At 44.9% G+C, this 23,723-nt stretch overlaps 1 protein-coding gene across 2 annotated transcripts in view; it reads left to right on the top strand.

Moving 5' to 3' along the window:
* TRAM2 (translocation associated membrane protein 2) overlaps positions 1-23,723 on the top strand; it is a 77,332-nt gene that overhangs the window by 15,478 nt on the left and 38,131 nt on the right. Inside the window, exon 1 of one of the 2 annotated variants that reach the window (XM_033100120.1) lies at positions 5,297-5,316. The exons of the other annotated variant lie outside the window; for it this stretch is intronic. The gene's annotated coding sequence lies outside the window, so the exon portion shown is untranslated. Of the gene's footprint in view, positions 1-5,296; positions 5,317-23,723 lie in introns of those variants that run through there. 2 annotated transcript variants of the gene reach the window in all.

The following is a 23,723-nucleotide window of genomic DNA, read 5'->3' as shown; positions in this document are numbered from 1 at the left end:
AATTCCAGAACATTTCCGTCATCCCCTCGGTTCCCAAGAAACCAGTTAGCGGTCACTTCCCATTGCTCCCCGATTCCCCAACCACTAATCTACTTTCTGTCCCTTTGGATTTACCTCTGCTGGACATTGCAGGTAAATGCAATCATATAACATGTGGACTTTTGTTATTCCCTTCTTTCACTTAGCTTAATGTTTTCAGGGTTGATCCAAGCTGTAGCATTTATCAGTACTCCATTCCTTTTCATGACTGAGTAATAGTCCACTGTATGCGAATGCCCACATTTTGTTTACTGATTCATGAGTTGATAGGCATTTGGGGTGTTTTCACTGTACTAGATGAATAATGCTGCTATGAATATTTGTGTACAAGATTTTGTGTGGACACAGTATTTTTAATTTTATGGGTGTTACCTAGGAGTGGAATTGCTGGGTCATCAAATAATTTTAATAGGGAAAGGAACCAACATTGAAATTATATCGAACAATTTGTCTTTGATCTGAGAGTTGTATCTCAGGGCCAGCATTGTGGCTCATTATTATCCAGGCTTCGCACGACAATGCTGGCTATTGAGAGTTCTGTTTAATAGAGGACGGCCTAGTAATCACCTGTGATTCAGAGACAAATATTGTCAGTTTACACAACAGAATGTACTGAGGTTTTACCACGTGCACTATGGAGATGCCAAAATACACAGGACCCAGCTCTTGCCCTAAAGCCATCATTCATTTAATACAACCTAAATATCCATCTATATTAAACTGCTTAAGTAAATGATGGTATAGCCATACAATGGAATACTCTATAGCTGTTTAAAAGAGGATAAGGATTTTCCTTTATCTATTGACATGGACTGATGTCTGAGGGTAAAAAAAAAGTAGGTTATAGATTAGTATGTATAGGATGAGCCCATTTTAATAAAAAGCTTATGTTTATTAATATATATGCACAAGCAAAATCTGGAAAGATCACAGCAGATTGTCAACATCGACTGTTTCTAGGAGGTAGGTTATGGAAGACTTTAACTTTCAATGTTATATGTTTCCCTTCAAACATTTTTTTTTTTTTTTTACAGTAAGTGTGCATTGCATTTAAATTCATTTAGCTCCCCACAATTCTATTTTGGGAGAAAAGAAACTTGAAATAAGAATTATATTTGACTCACTAGATACCAAGGTAGGATGTACTATTATGTATCAGCATATGACTAAATGCCAAATAAGTTTGTGGTCAATATTGTAGTCTTATAAACTGTGTAATCCCAGAAATGAGAGAGCTTTTAGGTTCTGGCAATCAGGGAAGGTTCATGAAAGAAGAGTGGAACTTGGCTTGGTCCTTAAAGGGTGGTGACATTTGTATAGCACTTCACAGTGTATAGAGTCAAAGATAACAAATGTGTATTGAGTGCTTACCTGGTGCCCAGCACTGAAATAAGTGGTTTACCTGTATTCTCTCATTCAGTCCTCACAATGGATACATACTATGATGACTCCCATTTTACAGATGAGAGAACTGAGGTTTAGAAAGACTTAAGTAACCTGGCCAGGCTCCCCTTACTCATAAATGCCAGAGCCCACTGGTCTGACATCAAAGCCCAAGTTCCGTACTCCATTTTAAAGGGAAGTAGACTGAGGCCTAGAGAACTGAAATAACTTGCCCAGGATCATCCTGTTAGTAAATTGGGGAGCCAGGATCTCAACTCAGGATATTCCAAATAATCCATCGTGTCTGTTATACTAATGTTTCCCGAAATCCCTGGGGCTGGTAATGGGGAGGCTGGGAGGTTCTGGGTCAGAGAGGTATGTGAAACTCTTCCTACCATGCCCCCTTTCTTGGAGAGTCACATGTCATGTAAACTTACTAAAATAGCAACCAGCGTTTCTCAGGCCTATCTGACCATCTTTTTCCAGTGGTATTTAGTAATGGCCCACAAATCTCATTTTGTGAAATGCCATCCTCCCATCCCTACAAGGAGGCGCGAGTGAAGGTGGGTTCCCAGACAGGGTTGGAAGTGTGTAAGGAAGAGTGTATTTGTTGAATCATTGGAGTGGAGGTTCCTGGCTGGATTTGGGGCCACATCTCTAACCACCTGCACGTTTTATTGAGTCTTTCTGGAAGAAAAGACTAGTAATAGAAGTCATTTTATTAGCTTCTACCTGGAAGAACCTACTGAGTGTAATATTTTCCACCTCTTTGTGGTTTTTTGTCTCAGTAAGTCATGATTCGCTGTTGATAATAATTATCTAATTAAACTGTCACCCATACTTCTTAAACTCAAATTATTCAACCCACACTTCACCAAATTTCACGCAGTGAGCATTAGAAGTATCTAAGTGCCACCACCTTTCTTCTTCTATAATATGTGCTATTGATTTTTTTAAATTGTAGTAAAATATACATAACATAAAATTTAGTATCGTAACCATTTCTTAAGGGTGCTGTTAAGAACAGTCACATTGTTGTGTGACCGACCTCCAGAACTCTTTTTAAATTCATTGCACACACATTGATTGAACACCTATTCCTGAAGGTGCCAGGGACCCCGAGCTGATGAAGATACACTCCCTGCTCAGGCGAATGAGGAGGAATGATGGGTAAGAAAACCAGTGGTTGCAGTTCAGTACGGCCAGAGTCATGAGGCGCTCCTGATGGAACCGTACCCTAGGGGGCTTCTGCTCCTCGGAGCCTGGGGAGAAGTTGGTGGATTTTGCCTGTGTGAGAGCCAAGCTCTGGAGCCGAGCCCACGTGGCCTGGGGCGGGGGCAGGGTGGGAGAAGGATGCTGCTGCCAAACCCAGAACTTCACCAAACCCCAAATCAACGGTTTGCCCAAATATAGTCTCTTAGACCTTCCACCCGCCGTGTTTAAGCTAAATATACTGTCCTTCAGCTTGCAAGCTCAGCTTCCTCCGGGAATGACTTCCGTGATTATTACTAAGTGCCTTTCGTCTGTTTTCCTACTGAAAAAAAAAAAGACTGTGGTGACGTGGCCAAAGTCCCAGACGAGGGGCATGTGTAAAACTAAACAGATTGGAGAGGACTGGGTCCAGGTCTCTTTTGGTTTCGTGCATTTCCATGGAGACCTCTTGAAAGTGAAAGACAGTCGTGGCATTCTTGTGTAGTACATAGAGCTCCTCATAGAGAAGGTTTATTATGATGATTAACTCGCGGGCTCTCTTTCCCCTGGAAAACAGGCTGCAGGTTTGAGGTCTCAGCCATCTGGATGTGTACCCAGAGTCTCCATTTCACGGTGCCAGATTGTGCTGGGCTTATAAACACCGTGAAGTGGGTACAGGTTGAGAGTGCAGCCTTTGAATTTAAATTGCCTGATTCTTACAGATACAGAGCTAGATACTAGATCACTTGATAGCGTTACTTAACTGTGCCCCAGGTTTCTGGTCAGTAAAATTGGAATGAAAATAATTGTGCCTTTTTCACTGAGTTACTGGAAGGATCGAGTCAGCTCATAATGCATGTGCAGAGCCTGGCGTCCAGTAAGGGCGCCATTGGTGTTACTCGTGAACGTATTAATTAATTGCACGACTGTTGCATGCGGCCATCGTTCGGCAGCCATTTTTCTGTGCCTCTCATTTTCATCTTACAGTTAATGCAGAGTCCGTACGTCCACCCCGTACCAGATACACCTTTTACATTCAAACATTGCTGTCTGGGCCACCAAGGCGGTTAAGACATGTGCAGGTCGAGTCCGTTGCCTTCTCCTTGGTGAGCTCTGAGCCTGAGCCCCCAGCCCACGAGCGCCCTCCCCCAAGTCCCTCAAGCCCCAGAGTTACCTCTCATCTTTTCCCTTTCTCAAAGATCAAATGGCTTCAGCACTGCTGTCTCCCTTTTCCACTTTGAAGAAAACTATGAGGTTAAATTAAGTGGAAATCAGCCGCTTGAAATATTTTACACTGAGGCATGATCTCACTGTCATTGCATTTTTAAAAAAATACTGGGGATCTTGCACTTTACGAGTTGTTTTTGTTGAAGGACTTTCTTTGCTGTATTAATGCCACTTTTATAAACAGATTTCTTCAAACTCTTCCACTTAGCACAAGTGATTTAAGTTTTACTCTGTTCTTATGCCTGGACACTATGGTTTTTCATGATTCTAATAAAAATGCACAGATCAAATTCTGCTTTTGCCACACTCAATATTATATCCAAATATTTTGAGATGTTAGCATTTTAAAAAGATGAGGTTGTTCCTAAATGCTTACCATTAAAGGGATTTGTTAGGTCAATTTAAAATGGTGACATAATTCCATATGCAGTGTCATAGAATGATGTCCAAATCACATGGTTGTGATTTTTTTTAAAAAGCAGATTACAGAATGACATATTTTATGGGCCTTTTTGGATTTGCTTTTCTTTTTTAGAAAGGTATCTCTAAAGATAATCATCAAAGTATAACCTGTGGTTTCCTTTGTTGTGGTAGAATTTCAAGTGATTTTTACTTTTTCTCTATGCTTATTTCGTGTGTGTGTGTGTGTGTGTGTGTGTATTCAACAAAATGTATTATATTTTGATGGTCAGAAAAAGCACGTTAAAGCTGTTTTCATTTTGGGAATGGAGAGATGGAAGGTTTGGATTAGTGACAGAGCCTGTTGCTTGGAGAGCAGGAAAGGTAAAAGGGGAAGAGGGAGGGTGGGAAGCTGGAGTGTGGAGTGGAAGTCGGGGTGTGTGGGATACATGTGAGAAAGCACTGGAGCAGGAGGGAGGGCGGGTGCAGCAGAGCAGCTAGGAGATGCTATGAAGATAAGCCTGTGCCCTTAATCTTAGAGATGTCTTTCTTACCTGCTACAAATAAAAGCTTTGCTTTTCAGAAGCCTTTTGAAGAGTGGCTCAGAGGGTGAAATGGGTGTATTTTAAACTATTCAGAGAAGACTACACAAAAATCATCAAGAAAAACACAGGTCAGGATTGACTAGAAGTGGAAATGAAACTTCTCAGTTCCAGATATTAACTGAACAAGTCACATGAATGAAATGGCCTGTGGTAAAAATTTAAGCTTTTAAATACAACAATTGAAAATTTGAAGTTTAAACCGTAACGCGGCAGCCCATTGTTGCCCAATTGTGGGGCCGTGGAAATGGGCCACCCAGTGTGATTTTGGGTGAGACCTATTCACTCTGGTTTCCAAAGGGCCTCTCCGCCCTTCCAGGGGTGCAGTAAGCAGGTGGTGGGGGCAGGGGGGGGTGGCAACATTTGGGGGCTTTTGTGAAGTTATAGGACTTGACTGCCTTGAAGAGTTTTGGACCGACGGCCTCTTCCTTAGTGTTGGTAGACTTGAGCTGATGGCTCTGCTTCCTCGCCCAAGGTATGCATTTACCTGCTGTCTGGTAGATGGTGGAGTGGTTTTATGTAGGTGGAGGGGTCGGGGATGGGACAGTGCGTAGCCCCGGGGCTTCCAGTAGCTTCCCATCTGGAAGTTACACAGAAAGCCAAAATAAAAAATGAGGAGAAAAAGGACTGATTGTCACTTATTGAATACTGTGATATGCCAAGGCCATGTGCTAGACTTGACCTTCTAATCCCACAAATCCCCTCACCAGTTTTCTTTAATAGACACTGTTCTCTCTCTCTACACCGAGCGAACAAGCCGAACAACTCTACCTCAGAAGTAGGGTAGACTTGGGATTTTAACACAGGTCTTCCTGAATTTAAAATCTAGGCTCTGAACCATTGTGCCCTCTTGCCTCTCAAGGCGGTGGCTGGTGCTTCAGGTGTGAGGGAAGGAAGCCGTGTGGGCAGGATGGGGGAGGAGCCTTCCCGAAGAGGTGAAACCAGAGCTGGTCCTCGAAGGAAAGTCAAGGCAGAGACACAAATGGAAGGAGGGCTGGCTTTCAAAGCCAGAAAAGGCATTTAGAGAATCTAAGAGAGTAGTTAATAGATGAAAGGCTATAAGAAGTTCCTGGGCCAGATACACTTGGAAAAAACTAGGCCACACAGATGTCTTTACTTCAAGACTTGTCAGAGCCTTTAGTACGGTAGTAATGAATATTGTGTATCTGTACAAACGTTATCTGCAGACCACAGAGAGTATTTCATGGAATAATATTCTAGACTATGCTTTAGGACACGCAGGGCTGTTGTGCTGAATTTGTTTGGGAATCGTGATAATCACGGGTGGAGAGGGAAAGAGGTTCAGTCAAGTAAGATTAAAGAGAGATTATCCTATAAGCAGTGGGGGCGTCATGACAGGGGTGTGTACTGTTTATATTACCAATAGCCTGGCTGTCCTGTCTAGGATGGTGAGAGGGGAGGAAGGTGGGTTGAGTCCTGAGGCAGAGAATCCAGTTAGAAGCCTCTTCTCAGGCTGCTGAGCGATGACAGTGTGAAGCTCTTTAGGAGCACTGTGAGTGGAAATAATGGATTTAATAACATAATAAATGAAAAAGCCAACTGGTGGCTGTAAGGGAAGGTGGGGGGCGGTGGGAGTCCCCGCCTGCAGCCTGGGGCACGGGCAAATCTAGGAATGTCTTCTGGGCACCAGCTTTTGGAATAAAGATGCAGAGTTTGATTTTTGGCGTGCCGAATGGGAGTTGATGAAGTGCTATGTAGGTAAAGGTGCAGGACTGTCCCCCAGGAGAAACATCTGAGTAGCAAAAGTAGATTTGAGTGTCACTGGAATAGAGGCGGCCACTGTGGCAGGGATTTCAAAGGAGGGAGAAGGGCCAGGCTTGAATCCTGCACCTGTAGGTGAATCCCTGTCCTGGAAGTGTGTGGAAGACTCCATGGAAGCAAAGGGACTTTGGAGAACACCCTCTGAAAGATAAGAGCCCCAAAACCTAGGGAAGGCGCTGGCAGTAGCCTGAGCCTTGACATCTGGTTTGTGGTTGAGCCACCTCAGAACAGGTCTCCTGCCTCCTCCCAGTGCTTGTTTCTTTTGCTCTTCAGCGATGCCTGCTTCCTCTTCTTAGCAACGTATATAGCATCTGGGGTTTAGATATTTGCAGGTGCTTCAGTAGGGCTGCAGGTGGCCTTCCTTGCAGGTGTGGACACCAGTGCCCACCAGGACTTTTGACTTCAGTCTGTTCCTGTCCTCAGCTCCCACGCTGTCTGCGGGGCCATAGACGGGACTGATGGCCTGGTGGTCCTGTCCGGTGTGCTGTCTCCTCTGAATCCTGGCCCCCTGGGCTTTGCATCGGGAACCTGCCGTCTCTATAAGGCTGGAGGCCAGGATGGCTGCCTGGGACTGCTGGCTATCTGTGCTCTCCCCCTGCTTGGCCTCGGTTTGGGGCTGAATGTGGCCCAGGGCCTGCTTGTCAGCACGTGGCTTGGGTTTCCGTGTTAACGTTCCCAAATTGGGATTGCAGAGGATTGAGTGTCCGAGCTGTCTGATCACGCTGAGCCTTCTCAAGCAGCCAGCTGCGAAACTTTCAAAGGGCTGTGTGTAATTGGTTTGGGAGATGTGCGGGGAGGGTGCCGGGGGACTGAGATGGGGACAAAGAAGTCAGTTTTTAAAAGGAAAAAAATAAATGAACATAACAGCCTTGGGCCATTTGGGTGGGGCATGGTGCTTGGGCACAGTGAAATCCCTTTTCCTCTTCGCTTCATATTTTTCCACTTCCAGAGGCCCCTTTGGCCAGCACCTTACTGACCCCGGCAGACCCCCTCTGTGTAAATACAGCCTCTGTCTCCCACCCCCCTCACTCATTACGCATTCCTTTAATCTGACCCATCTCCAGGTCGCCAGCTGGCAGAGACTCAGCAGATTCCAAACCCCAGCTGGTGCCGGAGTGTTTACACGGGCGGGGAAGCTTGGCAGACAACTTGCCCCCAGGCTACTCAGCTGTAGGAAAAGGTAGAAAGACATCCCAAAGATAAGTGGCCCATTTGTCTGCAGACTTTCCCTCCTCCCTCATGGACCCTCCGCCTCCCGCCCACCCTTGCTCTAATGCCTGCTCTATCCTGAAAAAAATAAAAGGGAAAAGAATCTCTTTGTGTCCCAGGAGGTCCTGGGCTAGGAACTCCCTGGGTCATGCCTTCCACCCAAGGAGCCCTTTATGTAGCGCTTTGAGTCTACAGGCAAAAAGCATCTCACTTCCTGACTGGAGCAGGTCGGATATCATGTAAAAGACATTATTTGTCAGTATAAAGTTAGTGCCCGTTTGTAGTGGGTGTGATTTTTCCAAAATCAAGATTGAATGTTCGTGAAGCCAGGCCTGGGATTCATTACGGCAGCTGCGGGGCAGTGGTGTCCTCTGCTGTCTGCGTCCCCCTCTTCCGACCTCAGGGTGACACTCAGACAGGTGGACACTGATCCACACTGGGGGGTTTGTCTTGATCCGACTTTGTGAGAAGCCAGTCCCAGGATGTCCTGCACAAAGGAAGTCTTTTGTGATCCTCGTTGTCAGAACTGTTCGTCATTTGGAACTTAGCTGGCCCTGAGAGAGTGGCTGTTGGTCCACCTCCCACTGGTTTCCCAAGGGATATTACCAGCACGTACGTATGGGAGACAATTTTGCTGATGTGAAGTGTGGCCTGTTGCCAGTGGTTGTATTGACCCGGTTAATTATTATCCAATGGCGTTAGAATTAAGCCTTTTATTGGAGGAGTATAACCACATCAGTCAGGGTCCCACAGGAAACAGATGGGGTCATTAAAAATGGTTAGTGAAGCACTATGAGCAAGGGTGGGGACAGGATCAGGGGAAACACAAGGGGTGGTAAAACACCACAGGGCTTGCAAAAGTGAGGACATAGCCCTACAACGGATGGGGACGGGGATGGAGTGGATACAGAACTTCATCCGATGTAAGGAAGAGAGTGGGTGAGGCTGAGGTGATGCCATGAGCTGAGGCCAAAGAAGAGGGGCTGGACCTTTGGCAGGGATCGGGGCACGGCCTCAGCTGCCCAGCAGGGAGGGTGCCAGGTAATACACACACTTCTCTGTGGTCTAATCTCCGGCACATTCATCTGAAGCCAGAGGTCCAGGAAGCGCATTCATTGATGTACTCCATGAAGGTCATCCACTGTCTGCTGTGGGACACAGAGCAGGGTGGGGAATGGACCTGGTGGGCCAAGTGGAGAATCATCCAGCCCGGTAGCACTTTACAGATTCTGTTTTATATCCCCTTGGAATCCTGCCTCCTTGACGCCCATAGGCAATCGGAAAGGGTGGCACAGCGAGACTGATACTCCTGAAATATTGCAAACTCTGACACAGACTTTTTAGCCAGATGTTTCCTGATTGCAGGGAGCCAAATAGTGGAACACATCTCCTTGAAGCTACTTATTGCCCTGATCTCTGGTGAAACCAGGATCACCCTTGCTTCTTAAAGTGGCAGCACATTAAATGCCTCCACTTCCATCTTTTGGGGCTAGTTTAGATAATACTCAAGTGCCACTTAAACCAATTTCCTTCTCTTACCCTAGTGCTTTGCATACTCAGCCCTCAGGGACCAAGAGGAGTTTCCAGTGTAGTACAAATGGGATTCTAATCATTGTGTCCAGTTACTGCTAGTCTTTGAATATCTACATCCGACAGATTACTTTCTTGACACCTTCATATGGAGGAGCCTGGACTTGTCCATTAGATAACTGATAAAATTTAATTGGTAAGTTAGGAAATACGGGACAACTTTCAGAGTTTTGTGGCTGGAACTAAAGACTTAGAATTTTTATGTTATAATGTTGCTTCCTGTATTTGAGGGAAGCAATTGTTCTTTACCTGGGCTTGAATCATTCTGAGAAGCAAGGTTTGAAATGCGCACTGAAATGCCAGAGAACATCTCCATTGATGAACTCAGTAGACAAAGACAGTTGACTTTGGGGCCCAATGGCCCCAGTGAATGGATGGAGTGAATTGAAAGGGTGTGAGGGCTGCATTTCTTTTCCCCTCCCCGTTTTAGAATAGCTTGTTGACAAAAAAGTGGAGACAGCTGAGATCTAAAGTTGGCCCACATAGAGGATGGCCCCCCCAAAGCCGCCATGACTACATTAAGCTAGATGGTTCCATCTGGAGGCCTCTTATACTTTCTGAGCACCATAATGGTTCTGCTCTAACCCTCACCCCCTCCCAGAAGTCTTCCTGGAGGAGAGCCATGAGTCTCCCAACCCAGAACACTTAACAAGGACGCTGGTGGGGGAGGGGTGGTCTCTGCCTTGAGAAAGGAAAGTGAGTCTCCACTGGTTCTTTGCCTAATGGTGTCCTGATTCATTACACCTTTTCTTGTCTTACAACTAACTCTTCCTGTGTCGAAGCCTCACTTTGATCCTGATTAGTTTTTTGGCGTATTGCTCAGATAACACGGTGGTGAAGAATCCAGACCTCACAGTCCAATGGATTTTGAGTTCATCCCACTTCCGGGGCTTATTAGCTGTGTGCCTTTAGGCAAATGTCTTAAATTTTCTGAGCCTCCCTTGTTCAGTGCAATAGGGCGTCTGGGAGGATCAAATGAGATGATTTGTGTCGGTGTGTAGAGTGGTTCCTGGCACGTGGTAGGAGCTCAGTAAAGAGTAGTAGCAGTAGCAGTAGTAGTTGCTTCTCGAGTTGGAAGTTAAATGAGGTCATCCTGTTTGGTGTTTAGCACAGTGCCCAGCATTTAATAAGATCTCACATTCGTTGGGGTTGTTCCTTACAGGGTTATTGGGGGTTACATGAGGTAATCATATAAACTGCTTCAACCTTGCCTGGCTTATAGTCAATTTCCAATAAAGGGTGGCCAGTTTGATCATTTCTGAACTAAGGGAGGGGGACTACATTGATAGCCTAGCTCCTGATTTTGGTTTCTGAGCCTTTGAGGGAAGGAAGTGGGTCTTAGATTTTTTTCTTTTTTGGCATCTCCTGTAGCATTGTGCCTTGCCCAGAGCATGTGCTCCATAAATATTTTGTGCCTGAAGAATTGAGTTAATATATTTTTTACATCCAGTTCTTCTAGAGTCAATGCTAAACCTGTCTGGGGTCTGAAAATGTCTTACCATCCAGCTTTGTACACGCACACCCTGTAAACCCACACGGGTGCACAAGTGTGCGTGTGATGCTTTCCTCAACACATCTGTGTGGAAATCCTGATGGGGCCATTGTCAGATCCAGGAGAAAGCCCTGGAATCACCCCTGTGGCTCTGGTGGCAGTCACTTCAGGCCTTAGAGCGTGGCCCATGGCCAGATGCTTATCTGCATGTCTGCAGGCCCTGACTCTGAACCCCATTGGTTCAGCCAGAGACAGCAAAGGCTGATAGACTGATAGGAAGCTGGAGGCCTCCCCATGGCCTTCTGGCTGGCACCCTAACAATTACCCGCCTTGGAACCTGCAGAACAGCCATCCTTTTGTCCATCCATCCAGGTGGCCCTGCCTTTCCCTCTTGGGAAATGAATACAAGTAAAGTCGTGCTGCGAGTGGCCGTGCAGCACTCGTTCAAAAGAATTCATGAAATAGGTAGCAGAAACATTTCCTGGTTCCGTTGTGAATATGAAGGGGGGCGAGGATGTTAATTTTGTTTTTGCCTCTCTCCCCACGTCCTCCATATTCCTCTTCAACTTCCTGTTTTCTTTCCTCCTCTGAGTCACGTCAATTCCAGGGGGATTAATTGAGCATCGTCTCTAGCTCCAGGCAAGTGTCAGAACTTCAGAGGGAGCAGAGATCTTGGGGAACGGGATGGCGGTGGGGCCTGACAGGGAAGCTGCGCAGGGCCAGTGCTTCCCCTGGGGTACCCCTCTCCTGTGTGCCGGGATCTCACTTCCCGAAGAAACACAAATACCCCTTCATGTGGTATCTTCCTGTCTGATTCTCCCCTTATTTTTCTGCATATCCAACCCCTTTTCTCTCTTGTGGTCTTCTTACCACACAGAGGCTCAAGCTTCTCCTGACCCTCCCTGGTTTCCCACCCCTTCTAGCTCCTGGCCGCCCCCACAATTAGTACAGCCTTTGGTCTCCCCTCTGCCACTTCTAGTGCACCATGTCCACCAGTTTCTGCTTCCTCCTTTCCTCCATCGTTTACTCAGCAGGGTTCCTGGGGACCTTTGGTTCCCGAATGTGATAGACTGTTAATGTGGTCATTCATTCCACAAATATGTATTGAAGCCCTACTGTGTGCTGAGCACCATTACAGCCATCAGGAAAAAAAAAATAAAAAATGACCATTGCCCTCGCGTAGCCCCCATGTCAGTTCCAGGTTGGCTGGACCCCCCTCCCAGAGTCTACCTGGCTGAAGCACAGACTCCTTACAAGGTCTCCTCCCCTGGCTGCTGGGGTTCCTCTGACCTCTGACTGGTCCTTTTCAGTCTCTTCCTCCCCTCTCCCTCATAGCCCCTGGACTGCTGCTATTTTCTCTCTCAGCGGATGATACCACCATCTACACCACTCTGAAGAACCATCAGAACACCTAGCATATTTTATTTAAGTTACATGCTTATGTGTCTCTTTCCTGAACAAGGCCAGGGTACCACTCTTGACCACTCCCTCACCTTCATTTATGGGGCCATTGAGTCATTTGAAAATCGCTGTCCTGTGTCTATTACCATTGCCTTCATCCGGGCCTGCTTTATCCCTTCTTTTAGCAACATCCTTCCTAACTGTGGTCCTTACTGCCTGGCTCACCTCCCCTTCTCCAGAGCAGAACGTGCTTCCTGCAATGGAAATCTCATTGTCTTATTCCCTGCTTAAAATCCTAAGTGGCTATCTTGTACATGTAGGATAAAGTCCAATTTTTATACCTGTCATAAAGGGCCCTTCGTAGACCTGGTTCTTGCCAGCCTTCCAGCCTCATCGCCTTTCACACACAAACCATTCCTTTTTCCTGGGAGTCATATTTCTCCTATTTCTCTGCCTTAGTGCACACAGCCCTTTCCTGCCTTCTTTTGGCTTGTCTGTCCCTTCAGGATACGGGTCAGGCAGAACCTCATTGGTGATGTTCTCCGTGGGGGTCGAAGGGGTCTCAGTCCTTATCTCAGTCAGGGGACCCCACCCCCCCTCTGGTCCTCCAAACTACCTGTATGTAACCTCTAATAATGATGATTTTGTTTTGTTGAAATGAGCATCTGCATACTGATTTGTCTGACCGGGCTCAGAATTTTTGTGGTGCCTTTCCTGCCGGGGATGGTGTTTGGAGTCGGGGGTAGAGGGCAATCCCTCTGACGTTAGGTTTTCTTCCTGGGCTGCTTTTCCCGTTTGAGGTCACAGTCAGCCTCCTGGGGTGCTGAGAGGCTGAGAAAAAGCACCATGGCTTTTTACATGTTATTGAAAATACCACTTTCAATTAATAAAATGACAGTTTGTAGTAACGTATATTGCTATGGTATGTGTGTGTACATGTGTGTGAGAGAGAGACAGAGAAAGAGATATCTTGGAATATGGCATTTCACCTTAAATCTCAATCTCTAATTAGACTTTGTTTATTCGGTTTAGGGGTATGGAGGGACTGGCAGAGTATGGGGGGTAGTGTTTACCTCAGGCTGTGCCTTTAGAGTTAGATTTGTATTTTCTGTTTATCTGTAGCACATCTTCCTGGCAACTCTTGCCTTTTATGTTGTTATTTTCCTTCTCCACTTTGAAGACGATTTGGAAAATCCCCTTGTGAATATTATTTGCTAATGAAAACGGATAGTTGAGTGGTGGATGTTTTTCATTATCCTTTTTGACCTTGATTTAATTCAGCTGAATCAAATCATCATCATTAAGTTCTACTTATCAGGTGTCCTCATGCGCGTGGTCCTTGGTAGGTCTTTGCAGACTCATGCAGAATGGGCTGGATGCCAGCCCAGAATGGGGTTATAATGCCTGGTCCCTAGGAGTGGGGTACATTGTTGTAATGCAGGGTGGTAGGAAATAAATGTGAGTCAGAATCAAGATGCATACACAGAGCTCCTGGGCCTGACCGCAACTTCCTGCTGTGTGTGGAAGAGTAAGGCTCTTAGTGTATGAGAATGGTACCACAGGTGGCCAGTTCACGGGAACCATCACTTAATCTCTTTCATTAACGCACCCCTCAGTGGAGTAGGGGTGTGCGGAAAGGGGGACAACAGAAATCACACATCTAAAATTCCAACAGAATAGCTTATTTTTTTAAAAAACTCGTTTGTTTGCCTTCCAGCCCTCGTTTGCTCAGTTTAAATACGGGCAGAGGTGGAGACCCTGGGATAGGGTCTCTCTCTTTGTGCCCCTGACGCAAACACCCAGAGGCTTGCGAAGGCTCCCTGTGTGAACAGGCCTGGGTTATGGCCCGTGGACACGGCTTCGCTTTGGTCCGTTACTGTGAACTCAAAGTTCATTTTTCTAGCAAGCTCTAATCCACATGCCTGGCTCTTCAGTCAAAACGTGGAGATCTACATGCTAGTGTTTTGATTAGGAAACTTTCCAGATGGTAGAGAGTAATTAAAAGTGGTTGCAGTAGATCACTGTCTGCCTGCTCTTTCCTTCCTTAAGAGTAAACAAGCAAACGCACCAGGACCCGCCTGGTCCAGCTACCCTGGGTGTTTGGAGCCCCTGAATAATCCTTTCATTTCCCCAAATACCAGGAAATGCCTTAAGTTTCTTGGACCCTGACACTCATTCTTGACGATTGCCTGTGATTAGTGACTGGCTGTCGCAGACACATCTGTGACAATTAGAATTAGCCGCTCTCTTTGTGTTTCCTGCATTATGGAGCTAAAGCTTCTTTCAAAAAAGAGGAAAAACTGAGGGTTGCTAGATGGGCGGGAGGGGTGGGGGGTGGGGGGGAGGGTGAGGGGATTGGAGGGCAGTCGGTGACCACAGGTTGGCCACGGGTTTGAAAATTAATCTGGGGAACGTAATTTGGTGGTTACCAGAGGATAAGGGGGTTGGGGGGTGGGAGATGAGGGTGAGGGGGATCAAATGTATGGTGATGGAAGGGGAGCTGACTCTGGGTGGTGAACACAGTGTGATTTATGGATGATGTGATACAGAATTGCACACCCGAAATCTATGTAATTTTACTAACAATTGTCACCCCAATAAATTAAAAAAAAAAAAAACACACACAAAAGACAGCAGCTAAAATGACCCTGTGATGCATCTGTGCAGCGGTTCCATTTCTGCGATCAAGTTTTCAATGTTGCTTAATCTTAACTCTCCCCAAATCACTCCCAGCCTAAAATTCTACACTGTGAAATCCTTTCTTTTTTCTGTTTTTGTTTTTTAATTTATTTTAAAGATGATACTGCATCCGAACAGGTGGCTTTTGGCCAAAAGTAAAACAGTTTTGTCCCAACTAATGTGTGTGTTTTATGAATATCTATAAAGCAACTAAAAATCTGAACTCTGCCATATGATGTGAGAGAAATACAATTAAAAAATATTGATATTCTTAAAAATTATTTTGTGTGAGTATTTCTTTATCTGTAGTTTTCAGCTTTCACGAGGAATGGTTAATGAGTATGCTGTGCTATCCAAACAAGGGGAAAGCTATTGGGGGGAGGTGAAGGAGAGTGAAATACATAGTCAGTAAGAGTATTAGATATATTGATCCGAGGCTCTTTTTTGAGGGAGGTGAGGGTGTAGACTGTATTTTGCCGTGTATAATGCACACTTTTTTTGCCCAAATTTGTGAGAGGAAAAATAAGAATGTGCATTATACATGGGTAGTAGAAAAACATTAAAATGAAAGATTTTTTCCCCCGCAAGTTTGGGCCAAAAACGTGGGTGGGCATTGTATACGGGAGCACATTATACACGACAAAATATGGTCTGTTAAGGCCTTCAGAGTAGAAATATATTTATTTCATGTGAATTATATATTTTATCTCAGGCTATCTGTAAGGCACATAGTAGGTCACGTTCAATCTCTGCAAGCGTAGATTGCATAAATGTGCAGTATTCGTAAAGTTATAATTAAGTTGTGGATATGTAGGAAGTGGGGACGGGCCATCCCTAGCCCACCTCCTATTTTTCAGTGCTTGATTAACTTCCCAGACTGGGGGTAGGTAGCGTGGCAAGTTTAATCTTCAAACGTATCTTTTAAAAGCCCACGTTCAAAGATTTTTAAACTGCTTTAAAATGCTTCTTTCTAAATACCTCTTTATCCCAATATAAAGTTCAGATTTGGGGACGAATGACTATAATAAAGCAAGTAATATAATTTTATTGTAGCTATGCTGATTACGGGTTTTTCTCATAGATACACATTGTCACTTATTAATCGAATATAAAACTGTGAAAATGATGTTGCTAGTGAGTCTATTCAGCATTGTGAACAGGGGCTTGTAGAGAATCTGTTGTATGTGTGTTTAGTTTTGCTTAATTCTTATATCAAGGCAGTTTTCCAAGTGAGAAAACCAGAATCTCTGGGCACACAGAAAGGTACTGTCAGAACTCAGCTCCCCAGTTTCAGGCACTCGGTCCTCCCAGCAGGCTCTGGTCATCCAAAATGGAGAATTTCAGAAAGCAAGAGTAAAAAGCATCTTTGTTTCAGCTGGATCTGCCTTCTGTTGAGTAAACGGAGGGGCTGCAAACCGCGTACATCGAGTCCCAGCCATAAACACGCGTGTGCAGGGGATGAGCCGGACACATGGGCTTCCCATGAAGCAAGAACCTCGGGGAGCAAACAGTCCAGGAAAGAATGGCTAAAAGACTCCTTTATTAAGGGGGGAAAAAAAAAAAAAACCTCTTCTCCACCAATTGGGCGTAACTTTCAAATGTTTTCCTGTCTGACTGAAATTTTCCTATCCACCACCTCAGCAGAAAGATGCAAAATCAATTTGGGGAAAGCCGGAGTCGAGACTGTTTGGCTTCCTGAGAACAGGCTGAGCTGCGAGAGATTGCACTTGGCTTTACCTGTGCTTCTAAGGAAGCAGTCATGCGCTGTGAAACATTAAAATGTTTTACTGTCAGTCATGGGGGTTCTGCTTCGGCCACACGCTACTCTTTGTGTTTCAGCCCTTAGGTGGGAATGCCAGTGTTCACAGGACAGAAAGTGTTTTGAGCAGAACTGCTTCTCTGAAAACAAGTTCTCGTACCCTGTCCTGTCCTTGGTGGCATGTCTACCAAAACAGCCCCTTTTTAAGTGCCAACACGTGGCTGTGCCTGCTAAGAAATAAACAGAATATGCCAAACCAAAGGATTGAATACTATCTAAAAGGAATGTGATGAGACTGCTTTCATCACAGTTCTTCTCTTTCATCTTTGGTGCCCAGGTATCCACTTACAGTGAAAATAGAACAGATTGGGGCATTTGGAACTCGAGGTGTGCCCCGTGGCTGGCAGGCTGGTTAACTCGAGAGTTTAACTTACTTTCTCACTCTGTCAGACTAGATGATACCCAGATCTGGTCTTCACAAGATGGAGAAGCAGTAATGTATTTTCAACATTTGGGGAGATCTCTCAGCAAGTTATCCGTGTAAGGCTGTGTTTTTGGTGTTGACAAATAAGTGGAATCAGGAAATGAGAGCCTTTTGGAGCTGAGGCTGGAGAGGACCTTTGAGGACCTCCATTCTAACCACCTCAGCTGGTCTTGTCCTTCCCACATATCTGTAAAATGGAGATATTATTAGTGTCTGCTTGTATGGTCATTGTGAGGACCACATGAGATAATTTATATAAAGCGCTCACAATCATTCCTGGCACTACGTAAGCACTTAATAACTTTAACTGCCGTTGTTGTGTTAATGGATGAGAAAACTGGGGTTCAGAGAGATAAAATACCTTGCCTGAGGTCACTCAGCTGCCCTTCAGCTGAACTAGGACTTGCGTCTTCCCACTTCACTACACTTTGCCGGAAGCTGCTATTTCACCAGCATCCTTGGTCTGGTTGCAACCAAGGGCTCCGATTCACATAGAACACAGCATGTGTAACAGTTTGGGTTTTGTTTTGGCTACACAAGCACGCTCAATGTCATTGCCTTTGTGCTTGATGCCCTGTTTTAGTTAAAAGTTCAGTGAAGCTGTGTGAGTGTGTGTGTGTGTGTGTGTGTGTGCGTGTGTGTGAGTGTGAGAGAGACCCTCCGACATAATTTAGTGTCCTCCCTTTGCAGTCATGTATTAGCACTTTGTCACTTTTAACCTTTCACCCACTGAGCGTGGCATTTAGAATGCTATTAAACTAATAGCATTTCCTATAAACGCCTTAGAGGGATGGGAGATAATTGGAATGACATTTTTAATGGGCTCCTGTTTCTCAGACCTTGGTGCTACGTGAACCCCAAGCAGCGCTTGCAGGGAGGAGCTTGTTCGTTGTTTTATCCCTGGTTTGAGGTTTGGAGAGGGCTGTGGAATGAACTGTTGGGGTGCCAGAGAATAGTATTTATGTAGTAATAGTAATAGTATTTAGTAATAGTAATAGTATTTACAGCACAGAGAATAGTATTTATGCTAGAGAAGTAAAATTGCTTTTCTGGATAGTTTTTTTTTTTTTTTTTAATTCATGGATGTAGTGAATCCAGGAGCCGATCACTGCTTCCCCCTTCAAATGGCTTTGAGAAAACTTAGAGCCAAATTTCTGGCCACCTTTAGCCAATGAGTAGGACGTCCCGCTATGCATTTATGTGGATTAGTCTCATTCCTTGATCCTTTTCTTTGTCTTCAATATATATTTTGGATCCTCTCCTGCCTCTATTTATGTTGCTGTTTTATTTAATGTACCGTATTGTGTGTATCCTTCATTTATTTTTGGAACAAACTTTTAAAAAATCAAATTGAGTGTTGCCTTTTCTGCTTATAAAGTTCTGAGGTCTTGGGAGGCCACTGTACCTCTCTGTGCCCCGGCTTTCACTCCTTTGTCTGTAAACAGGGAGACTGACATCATCTTGCTCTGAGACACCGTAAAGTGGGAGCAAGCATGGCTGCCTACAAAGAAACATGCATGGTTTGGAATGGTTTCTGCTGCTACTACCAGAGGGGTAGGGATGGAAAAATACTGAAAGCTAGTATTTTTTGCCTTAATCAGAGTCCTAAATGCTACTCGTGTTCAGAAAGCTTTTGTTAACCATTCATCTGTAGTTACTAAATGTTAGAGCTGCTTGCAGTATTAGTTCATCAAATAAGTATTACTGAGATACCTACTTCGTGCTCAGCACTGGGATGGAGCCCAGGGAGAGAGCGAGAGAGAGCCTAGAGGAGAAGAGTATAATAAATGTGGACAGATGACAGACAGGTTGAGAGTCAGGTAACTGAGCACAATCCTGGTTCTCCTGCTTCATCGGTATATTCATTTCACTGGGGCTCACTGAGTGCTGGCTGTGTTCTAGGCACTATTTCAGGCTATGGTTTGAAGATAATCAAGGCAAGCAAGATCCCCACTTTCCAAGAAATTACATTCCAGTGAAGGGAGAGTTTAAAAACAAGTAAAGATAAACCCCCTAAAGCTGTGTACTTAACAATGGGTGAATTTTATGGTGTGTAAATTATAGCTCAATAAAGGTGCTAAAAGGGAAAAAAATGCTGACCCTGGTGGAGCTGGCATTCAGGTTTTTCCCAATGCACTTGATCTCATTCTTCACAGATTGTGTATCTGCCAGGGCTCCTAGTCACTAAGATTTATTTATTAACCTTAAAATCAGTACTCCTACTGCACTGTACATCTGAAGCTGAATAATAATGAATGCCAACTATAATTATATATATATGTATATATATGTATGTATATACTTACAAGAAGCGGAGTACAGCATTAGGAATAGAGACAGTGGAAATGCAATGGCTGTGTGCAATGTCAGAGGGATAGTGGATGGGGGACAGGGGGTTCACACAGTGTGAGGGATATAAATGATAAACGTCTAAGTATTACTTTGTCTTGTGCACCTGACACTAAAAAAAAAAAAAAAATCATGACTCCTAGTGGTTTGGGGGGTCACTTGTGGACCTGAACAGAGCCACGAAACATGAGTCGCCCAATGAGCACATTCCCAGCTGAGGTCTAACAAGGTGGCGCTCTGCCACCTGTTTGTTTCAGCTCTCCAGTAAGCAAGTGTCCTTTTTTGTGCCTCATGTTTTGCATTTTTTGTGCTTTTTCTTGGTGACTTTGCTGTTTAAAATGGCCCTCACACATTGTGTGGAAGTGCTGTCTCGTGTTCCAAGCACAAGAAGGCTGTGATGTGTCTTACAGAGAATGTACGTGTGTTCGATAAGCTTCCTTCAGGCATGAGTTATAGCGCTGTTGGCCGTGCGTTTAGTGTTCCCACTTCAACGAGATATATTAAATAATACGGCATCTTTCAACAAAAGCACACACCAAACAAGGTTATATATAGATCAGGTAGTGGAAATGTTGCGACCAGAGACTCGTAGGAACCAAACTCTGTATTTCCCCTAGGATCAGTTGTTCAACCGTATTTGCTAATTCAGTGACTTCATAGAACATAACTACTGTGAATACCAAGAATTGACTGTATATGCAGGACCAGGGCAAGACTATATGTACAGTCCATATATCAAATGTCTATCTTCCTTTAATAAAAAGTGGGATGATTCTTTCAGTAGTTAGAGTAGTAGACTCTGTGCATTTATATACACTCCTGCAGAGAGCACATTTTATTTGGCTGAGCTTTTTAATGTGAAACATCAGGGGTAACCCTATGGGAACTATGAATGAAAATCAGTAGCATGTATGAGGAAAATTTTATTATATAACCACTTATTTATATGTTGGCATTAGTAAACAAATGGTGGACCTGCAGAGTTCCCATGTAGTTATTATGAATATTTTTCTATACGTTGAGTAGATTTGTACGTGGCGTCTATATGGTACTGCAAAAACCGTTTGATCAACAGAGCTAAAAAAGTGATTTAAATATTATTTAATAAGTTGTAGCTCTTTAAAAATGCTTTCACTCTTTAATCCCGTGGGTCAAATTGTATAAACACAATCCAAGTTATAATGTCAAAATAAAATGAAATAAATTCCAAATGGATAGATTCATAGGAAAAGCTCTCCGAGAATTGGCCCCAAACATGTGAAGGGAGATGGAGACATGAACATGGGCTGGGGAAAGGAGGGAAAGCAAAGAACATAGAGTGAATGTTAGGGTTTTTTTTGTTTTTCATATTTCTGAATTGTTTAAATTTTTTATAAAGAATGGTATTTCTTTTGAAGTTAAAAATTAAAACATCGATTAAATTAAATAAATTCTCGGAAGGACACAGAAAAGGTTCTGAGACAGAGACTGGATAGAGGGCTGGTTTGAGAGGATGATGAGGGACACTTTCTGCACGCGTGGCTGTCAGGCTTGGCTGCACGTTGGAATGCCCTGGGGAGCCTGCCAACATAGTCATGCCCCAAAGAGTCAGGCTTAATTGGCTGGGGGTGTCCCAGGCGTAGAGATCTTAAAAGCTCCCCCAGGGATTCGAATGTGCAGTCAGGGTTGAACACCAGCCCTCCATGCATGGAATTACAATGCATCTTAGAAATGGACTCCGGTCAAGTTAAGGAAGCTCTCTGGGGGTTCACGTGGTTGACTGGGGATACGGGGCACTCCAGGGGCAGGGGTGTGGGAACCGCAGCAGAACAATCTGCGTAGGTACACAGCACTGACCAGCACTTCCTTCATTCCCACCCAAGATTCAGAGCCCAGGAGAGGGTGTCTGATTGGCTGGTCGTCCTGGGGAAAGGGTATGGTCCCTTCATCCCTCTAGGAGGAATGTAGTCACCACATGACATTCCCCCCTCCCCACACTCTGTTCTAACACAGCTGGGGAGAGTTGTTTCCTCAGGTCGCCCTAGTGCCATTAGGAAGGGGGAATGGATGCTGGACAGTCAAAACCCCATGAGGTCCACTCCACTCGACTCCATGAACTTAAAAGCCGAGTGTATTTCCTGAATGAAACTGAATGAAAGATTTGTGCCTAGGGTATGGTACCGTGTTAGGTAAACATCTTCTTGCCTGCCCACCTGCCTTTCGCTTCTCTCCTTTTTTTCTCTCATTTTGTCCAGCTTCCTGTGATCTTCCCTCACAGGGTTTCAGCCTGAGAAGATAAGATTTACCCTCAAAGGAGTCGTGGCAGACAGTAGAGACGGGTGGTCGGGTCCAGGATGACCAGTGTGAGCAAGAGTTCAGGCAGGGAGAGACCACCAAGGCTGGAGCAGTGGTGCTGGTGGAGTTCAGGTGGTTTAGCAGCTGGATAGGTCTCCAGGACAAGGCTGTGGGTGACGGATAGGTGACAGAGGTCAGCTCGAGTGACAGCACTGGGGAACAAATACCGTTGAGTGAATGGAGCAAGCTTGCACAGACTCAGCTTTTGATTTTTCCTCCTATTCAGTGAGCAGTTACTGAGCACGTACTATGTGCATGGGAGTTAGTTTCTTGAGCAGGATATGAGGACAGACGAGACAGCACACTCTCTGCCTTCGAGGAGTGCTACCTGAGGAGAACTATAAAGGAGTATATGGAAATGATGGCACAGTGGGGTGTGGTATAGAGCACTTCTGGTGGAGGAAGACATCACACCCTGTGAACCAGTGGGGAGGCTTTGCAGAGGGGTTACAGTTGAGCTGGGCTGTGAAAGATGAGTGAGATTCTGATCTATAGGGTTTTTTTTGGGGGGGGGGTTTAGAGAGGGTATGGAAATGGGATACAAAGTGAGAGGGGCTAAAACCCCCCCAGGGAAGTACTGAGTAGTACGTTTTGGCTGAAACAGAGTGTATCTGTTTCTAAACAAATAGAGGCAATTGGACTGGAAGGGAGGTCAGGAATGCCCTGAAAAAGGTCTTGGGGACAACAGTAATCAGATTTTGGGGTGGGGGTAAGGAAGACCTGTATATTTGGATAGGGCTTTGTGTTTTCCAGAGCGCGTTCTGATACCTAGTCCCATTTGACTTTTTCCCTGCAAGCGTGATAGAACACGTCTGAGACAATAGCACACACACAGAAGAAGGCTCCTGCCTTGCTGTATATAAAGAGCAGACAACACCCCTCTAGAAAGAAACAGGTCTGGTTGACTGGACAGTTTTGCTCTTTAGTGGATAGAGAAGGCCGAGGACAGTAACCTCTCCCTGTACGTCAGGAGTCCTAGTGATGCAGAGGGGCTATAAATGCATCATTCCTGGTTTTCATGCTGCTTTTGTCACACCCAGTGTTTCTGTCATACCCGCGGTGCATTGTTCAAGCCTTTTTGTTTAGAGGAGCAGCAGTAACTCTTTATGATGAGGTGTCACCAGAGGCCTCCTGGAAAAGGGCATGCCTCTTCCTCCCCTGGCCTCTGCATGCTCCAGAGTAGTATGGGTGATGTTTCTCAGCCCCAGCTGCGTATCAGAAACCACTGGGGAGCTTTAGACAATGTCACCCAGACCAGCAGGGGTACTCCAGACATCCCTGATCTTACAGACAGGAAAAGTGAGGCTCGAGGTGTAAGATGACTTGTTTGTGGTTACGCTGCCAGCAAATGACAGAGGCGGTTCGAACCCAGGCAGCTGATTCTTGAGTCCAATCTACAAATCCCCACATTTTGTAATCTCTCCCCTGCAGGCTAAATTGCCAGAGTACTGATTTGGCCATTAATAACCAGGTGACAACCACAGCTTTTTCATAGTACAGCTAAGATTTTTAAAGGCAGCTTTCGAAATAAACCAGCAGTGCAGGGTGTTAATGGCTTGCCCCATGCCCCGCAGTAGAGTAGATGTGAAATTAGCAGCTGGAATTCTCTGTTTCTGAAGCTCAGATTTAGACTTTTGGGGCTGCTGTTCACTGTGCAGTTAACCATTGTGTTTGTGGAAACCTCCGTGAGGTCCTAGGCTTCCAGATGGCTATGACCTCATCATGTTCTGTTAGTTTTGGTTTTCCATAATGCTGGATACCAAAATTAACTTAATAAATACTTGAACGAGTGAATGAATGAAT

The sequence above is a fragment of the Rhinolophus ferrumequinum genome, chromosome 3 (assembly GCF_004115265.2).
Source record: "Rhinolophus ferrumequinum isolate MPI-CBG mRhiFer1 chromosome 3, mRhiFer1_v1.p, whole genome shotgun sequence".
In the NCBI taxonomy this organism is placed as follows: domain Eukaryota; kingdom Metazoa; phylum Chordata; class Mammalia; order Chiroptera; family Rhinolophidae; genus Rhinolophus; species Rhinolophus ferrumequinum.
Note: the sequence above shows the minus strand (reverse complement) of the source record. Positions and strands in the feature narration are given on the sequence as shown.